Source organism: Oryzias melastigma, unplaced genomic scaffold (genome assembly GCF_002922805.2).
Source record: "Oryzias melastigma strain HK-1 unplaced genomic scaffold, ASM292280v2 sc00416, whole genome shotgun sequence".
NCBI classification, from domain to species: Eukaryota; Metazoa; Chordata; class Actinopteri; order Beloniformes; family Adrianichthyidae; genus Oryzias; species Oryzias melastigma.
In genome coordinates this window covers 14,302-21,416 of record NW_023417013.1, presented here as the reverse complement: position 1 = coordinate 21,416, position 7,115 = coordinate 14,302, and the positions used below count along the sequence as shown (strand labels likewise).

Sequence of the window (7,115 nt, the reverse complement as noted above, 5' to 3'; positions counted from 1 at the left end):
GTTTGTCACAACCGAATCAGAGTTCCTGATTGGTCAATTTAACTTTGAACAGGCGTTCAATGGATGTACGTTTTGTCTATAGAGTCTGACGACTAAGTGACATGCGAACGACACACCACGTTTATACCAGAAAAGTGTTGCGCGATCAAGAATACGATATTTGCTGTTTCATGATTGCGCATGTACCTGTTGGTGTAAACGTGGACTCAAGCCGCTTTTTTTCTATTGTTTACTAGCGAAATGTTGTTGCGAAATGTATTAATGTCTTAACGCAAATATTGCAGACTTTTTCTTTCACAAGTCTTTTGATAAGTGAAAGACTTGATGTCATAGTTCCGCAGTCACTGTGTCCTCGCTTAGAGACACGTGAACGACACACTGTTCACACCAAGCATGTGTTGCACGATCAAGAAACACGCTATAAGCTGTTTCGTGAATGCACATTTAGCCTTTGGTGTGAACGTAGCGTCAAGTAGAGACTTTTTTCTTTTTTTGTTATTCTATTGCGTACTAACGAGTGTCCGACATCTACAGTTGAACGAGGGTTGTTGCGAAATCTTGGTCCGGACTTTATTCTTTCACGGCTCTTTTCTTAGATACATGAAAATGTGTCATAATTCCTTCCGGGTAAAAAACGCATTTACAAATATTTCCTCCATGATGACTTTTAAATCGGTTGGAACTTTGGTGTTTTGAAAAGGACGATACTCATACAAAATTCTAGTCCCTGATTGGTCCAAGATCAGCTGGTGGACTTTGATCTGGCATTCAATGATTGCCCAGTTTGTATGTAGAGTCAAGGTCTGGGGGCCAAATCCGGCCCTCCAGATCATTTTATTTTATTGTTATCAATGGCCAGATGTTATCTTGCGCTTATTTCTAATTTGTATAATTTTTAAGATATATGTTTTTATGGAGAATAAAATATTAAATTTTAGCTAACGTTTAAGTTGATTTATTCTGAAATAATATCCTTGCTGGTTTTTATTCTTAGTAATGTTAAAGAAAATACATTTTTAAAGTTTTCAGAATTTTAAAAATTTAGTTTTAGTGAGTTTAATAAATGTTTATCCCGTCCGGCCTGAGATCTAAGGTGTGTTCTGGCCCCCTGTGGGATTGAGTTTGACCCCCCTGTCTAAGAAGAACCAGAAATGGAGCAGAACATCAGACTGTTATTCCGATGAGGCCAGCACAGGTCAGGAGGTTTGGTTAAGAAGATCCTGCACAACAAGACTGGAGGTCGGGAACAGTAAAGGATTTTTCAGCAGTTATTCAACGATTTACAAACTTGAAAACCTGAGAAGGTCAAGCTGCTTTCTTCAGCTGCTGTCGTTTCACAACCATACAGAGCAGAAGGAGGAACTGAAGGTCTTTTCATTCCAGGTCTGCATTCCTGAATCTGGATCTACAAACACCAGGAGTTTTAAAGATGGAGAACTTCTCCTCCTCAGTCTAATAATCACAGGTGAGCTGCGTCTTTCTGGCAACTGATGAAGAAGAACTGAGTTCTTCACCTGCAGGTATGAAACTGGTGACGTCAGACGGTGAGCTGACCCGCGGTTTGGGTCTTCCACCTGTGAAGGTTGAACTTTTTCAGACCGTCTTTGCTTTTTCGCGCCGACGGAGCTGCGCGTGCGCGGCCGGGAGAACTCACCGTGTCCCCGCAGAGGAAGACGCTCAGCGCGACGGTCAGCACGATCCACGCGCTCCTCATGGCTCCTTCGCACGGCTCCAACAGCCTTCCTTCCCCTCCTCTTCCTCCCGCAGCTCGGAGACGTGTTGCGCCGGAGGGGGGGTTACTCCTCCTCCTTCTCCTCCTGCCCCTCCGCAAACCTGGCTGAATTCACGCAAACAAGCGCGCGGCGCCCCCGGCTGCTGAAATCCCCGCGAGGACACGTCGCTTGCTCTGAGGACAAGCACAGACTGACTGACTGACTGAAGAGCGGGCGCTCCAGTGAGCGCGTGCGCTCCTCTTCACCGAGTCACCGCGAGACACCGGGAGAACTCGCGCCAAAGTGGCACAAACAAAGACGTCCAGAGCGCCGCGCGGCCGTTACCGGGGGGAGTCACGCTCTGACGCGGCAGTCTGAGCGTGGGCGAGCTGGTCCTCCGGAGCGGAGTCAGCTGATCGTCAGCTGCGCACAGAGGCGCGCGCTCGTGTGGGGTCTGAGTTTAGAGTCACGCGGGCAAAGGCTCCCCCTGCTGGCACAAGTTGGGATACATAGACCATATATTTTTACCGACAAAATACATTTTAAAATAATTTAAAAATAATCTAAATAAAATGTTCCAATCGTTTAGTATTAAACTTTTTTTATTTTATCTAAAAAAATATTAAAAGACTTTGGAATCACAGAAATTGTAAAATTTAACACTAAATCTCTACTTTATAATAGTTTAGGATTTTTATTTATTTTTTTTACCAATAAGATAATTTTCAAAGAATGAATCTTTATTAAACATAGAGACAAACAGGTTAAATTTGCTTCTTTATTTCTGTTTTGTGATTTTTTTATGTGTATACATTTCTTTTTAATTTATTTTGTTTATAATTTATACATTTGTTTTAAATAAAATGTTTTATCTCATTGTCTGGGGTTTAACCGTCACTCTGAGTTGGTTTGACCCATGCCTCTGTTTTCAACATCATTGAGCAACATGTCATGAAATTCCGCTTCTGCGCTGATGATACTCTGCAATTTGTCAATGAAACTCAGGTCAAACCTGTCCGTTGGGGGTTTGATCTCGCTCAGCTTCAGCGGCGGGAGGCATTTTTAAAATTCAGAATGCATGAGGTAGTCTCGAGACCTTTATCTAACTTTTGCATGCATTCAAATGTTCATTTTAGAGGCCTAAGCTTCTGCTTATTTCATGAAGTTCTTCAAAAACAAACAAACTTTAGTGGATTATGATTTGTACAACTGTTAAAGAGGAAAAAAGCGTTAAATTGCGTTCCGATTGTGTTTGCTGCTTGATTGGCCTTGCTCGGTTGCGGATGCTTTACTTTTGTTCTCATCTTCATCTGTTGGGGTCACTTAAGGAAGCTCTCCACCTTCATTTCAGAACTTTTCAAAGTCTTCAGGTTCCTTCACAACAGTCTCCCATCCCCCAGCCCTCTGAAGTTCTCAGGCCTCTTCCTCAGGATTTAAGTCTCCTCCTGGTGTCCCAGATTATACGGCCAATTAGGACTCAGGCAAAGCCCCTTCTGTTGCCAGCATGTGCGCGTCTGTGTGTGTGTGAGGTCACACTAAGACACGTGATGACCCAGAACACTGACCCACTGAGTATGTTGAGTGGATTGTGGTCACAAATTTATGTGAGAAAGGGTGTATCACCATGGGAACGAAGAAGTGGACCTGTGGACTCTTAAGCAATAGGGTTTAGTGGGGGGTTTCACACTGCTCTGTTTGGTCTGGACCATGTTTGGCAGGTCTGATCTGATCTGGCTGAAGGAAAGAGGGCAGAAGTTTTATCCAGCAAACCAAAGAGGACCCAGTTTACTAAAGACACTTGTATTTGTTAAATCAGGAAATAGTACACTTAATACATGTTGGCAGCTTTGCATTCATTTAGTATACAATGTGAGGATTTTTGGAAAAACCTACAGGAAATTATGGGAAGAAAATACACAGGAATGAGCAAATCATGTCCATTTATCAAATTTGAAACAGGATTGTTTTTTTTGGCAACTTTTCAGTGAGTTCTGAAGGCAAACGCTTGTTTAAACGTTCATGACATGTCAGCTGAGTTTGACTCATCATAGTCTGTACTGACCTGACCATCCTACCTTCGGGTTCATGTCACAGAAAACAGAATCCGACCCTCTGAAAGGCCTGTAATCTGTTTTTTTCAGCAGCACTCAATTTCTCCTGTCCGTTCCCTACTCTACAATACATTAATTTAACATCTGCAAAACATGAGATGTGCAACATTTTTCTTTACTGTATTTTCAACACGATAAACGTTGTTTTTTAATGTGCTGGCTGTTCCCATTAAACCAGGTCCCCAACCTCTGGGCCACAAACTGGTACCGGTCCGAGGGCCACTTGGTGCTGGGCCACAGACAAAAGGCATATGCTAACCAGGGGTCCCCGACCCTAGGGACGCGGATCAGCACAGGTCCGGAACCGAGACATAGACCGGACCTGTCATGGACCAGTACCCTAACCCAGCACCGGTTTTGTGTCTGGTACTGCGTCCCTAGGGTTGGGCACCCATGATTTAATGGGATCAGCCAGCATGTCTAAAAATGAGGAGTTGGGGACACCCAAAACGTCAAAAAGTGGCGCGTAGGAGGCCAGAACCATACGTCCATATATGAACAGTTGGGAGTGAGAATACGTTGATATATATATGACATAAGCTCAAAAATAAACCATTCATTGACTTTATAATCTGGTGCACCTTATGATATAGTAAACACTGTTGCTTGTGCTTGTAATCCGTTTTTTTTATTCATTCTCAGGTTAATTTTTTGTAAATAAAGGATCTTAATAAGTTAGTTCTAAGTGTTGTAAGAGTGATATACATTTTACAAGTAGAACCACATAAACAGGTGAGTCTGGTGTAACGTTCTCCTCCTCTTCATTGGGTTTCCATCCGGTCCTCTAGAGGTCTCAGGCTGCTCCGGCAGAACTGACTGAGAGGTTTTCCAAGAATGGAAGAACTGAAAACACAAAAAGTTTTAGTTATCATCTTCATCAGAGGAAGATTTCTGCTTTAGCTTGTAGGCTTCTTGGTTATACTGTGCTTCAGCCAAATGACCTGAAAAAGAGGGAATGTTGTTTTGTATTTAGTTTGTTGTGTTGAGTTATCTGTTGTGTTGAACTCTCTCTCCTCCAAATTAGATCCGGCCCGACAAACTATTTTGGGAAAATTAGGCATTTTTCCAGTTTTTTGGGATAATTCAGCATTTAGCTTATATTTCACCAACATGCTAGTTGTTTAGGCTACTTTAGGCATTTTTTTTTTCAGTTTTTAGGCTAATTTGGAGTTTAGCCAATATTTTAGTTTTATGCTAGCTGTTTTAGCTAAATTAAACATTTTTCCAGTTTTTTAGGCTAATTCGGCATTTAGCTAATATTTCAGCTGCATGCTGTATCTTTTAGCTAATTTAGGCTTTTTCGGTTTTTATTCTAATTTGGACTTTAGCTAATATTTTTGCGTTATGCTAGCTGTTTTGGCTAAATCGAACATTTTCCTATTTTTTTTAATTATTTCCACAACATGCTAGCTTATTTGGCAAGTTTTGGCTTTTTTCAGTTTTTTCAGCTATTTTGGAGTTTAGCTAATATTTTAGCTACATGCTAGCTGTTTTGGCTAATTTAGAATTTTTTGTTTTTTGGGCTAATTTGGCACTTGGCTAATATTTTAGCTAGCAGTCAGCTTCAGCGTTTTCAGCTGTCAACTTCAGTTTTTTCAGCTACAGTGTTTTTAGCTATCAATTTACGTTACGTTTACGTTAAGGCTGTTATTGTTACACTTTTTTTGTTAGCCTACAAACTGACCCAGGCCCCCCATCAGAGAAGAAAACAGTTATGTGGCCCTCACATTAAAAAGTTTGGGGACCCCTGGGTAAAAGCCTACTAGTTAAGCCTCACACTAAGCAATTTGGGCTAAAATAGATTTGAATCAGAGTAAAAGCCAAATAGAGTTGCAGTGGAAACGTGGCGTGAAGCACACGCTGACCTGAAGTGGAATGCTTCAGTCAAAAATGATACCAAACAGTAAGTAGAGGGTGTTGCTTATGCCATAACCATAGATTGATAAGGAGTGTATTTATGCTGCACTCCCATGTCAACAAACATTTGCTGAGGAAATAGTGAGCACACCAGAAGTCTTTAAAAGATAAAAAATGTAACTATTTCTGAGAGGAACCCCTCAATTAAAAACAAAATAACTCACGATGTACAGACCCTGTAGGGATAAACTTGTAATTTCTGTTGACTAAGTAAGCATGGTTCAAAGCAGCTACACTTCCATTATTGAGCATTTCTGTGATTGTGCAGTTTTAGTCAATAGATTTAGTTGTGTGGCTGATGCTATCAGATAACGATGGCTATCGAGGTTGGTGAAGGTTTGTGTCTGTTGTCAGAAGCCTCTTTATCATCACTATGAGATGAGCTCTGCTTGTCTCTGGACAGGGTGCTCCACCTGCTGGAAGCTGGCCGCTCCTTCGACTGCTCCATCAAAGCTCTCGAGGAACAAAGGTTGGCCCATGGCGAGCCCTGACTCCGCCCCCGGCTCCTCGAAAACAGATGGGGGGAGCGGTCTTTGGGCGAAGGCAGCAGACAAATCATCAAAGGGGATCGCTGCGAGGCCACATGGCTGAGGTCCAGTGTAGTTCTGGAAAAGTTCAGAGGAAGAAGATGTGAGACTTTGATGAAACAACTTTAGACTTTAACCCTTTAAAGCCCAGTATGTCAGATATTTGACATAAATTCTATATTTTAATTAAAATGTTTTAAATCTTTTGATGAAATCCACCAAAAATTGCAAAATATATTTTTTATTAGTTATAGATAGGATAAATTAAGATACATTGATAATTTGGTAAGTTTTTACTCACTGCAATGTCAGTTTAAGATGCAAAAATACAGCGTTAAGAAAATAGAACCTTATTTACTCACTGTCTCAAATTTGACCAATACATTTTTAACTGTATTAAAAAGAATTAACAGCACATGTTGATTTTTTTTATTACAACAATACGTCATTTAAAAATGAATAACAATAGATTCGTTTTTCTCACCATAACGTTAGAAAAATTAGCAAAATGTGTTTTTGAGATTCCATGGAAGCAGCCATTTTTGAATGACCAGAAAAAGCCCTTCTATTCCCCCTAGTGGAATGATGATGAACTACAGGACAGAAAACATGGACCAATTTTTATAAAATGGGTTTTTAAGGAAAGTTTGATCATAATAAGAAAGGAGTCTGAGAATTGTGTTGATCAAATATGATACAATTTATCTATTTTTAACAGAACTTAAATAGTGATTTTTTGTTGTTGTATATCATGTTTTGGAGAGAAGCACCTTTGACTGGCTGATGCAACAGCTGAGGTTCCTTCTGATTCTTCATTCATCTTCTCCTTAATAGCTGCGTTGAAGGTG

The 7,115-nt window shown here is 40.8% G+C and overlaps 1 long non-coding RNA gene across 1 annotated transcript; it reads right to left on the bottom strand.

Moving 5' to 3' along the window:
• Window positions 1–3,673: 3,673 nt before the first annotated feature.
• On the bottom strand, window positions 3,674–7,115 carry LOC112141192. Its single transcript, XR_002918328.2, has 3 exons — window positions 7,038–7,115; window positions 6,154–6,345; window positions 3,674–4,666 (listed from the first exon to the last, which is right to left on the bottom strand). It is a non-coding gene; the product is annotated as an uncharacterized LOC112141192 (long non-coding RNA).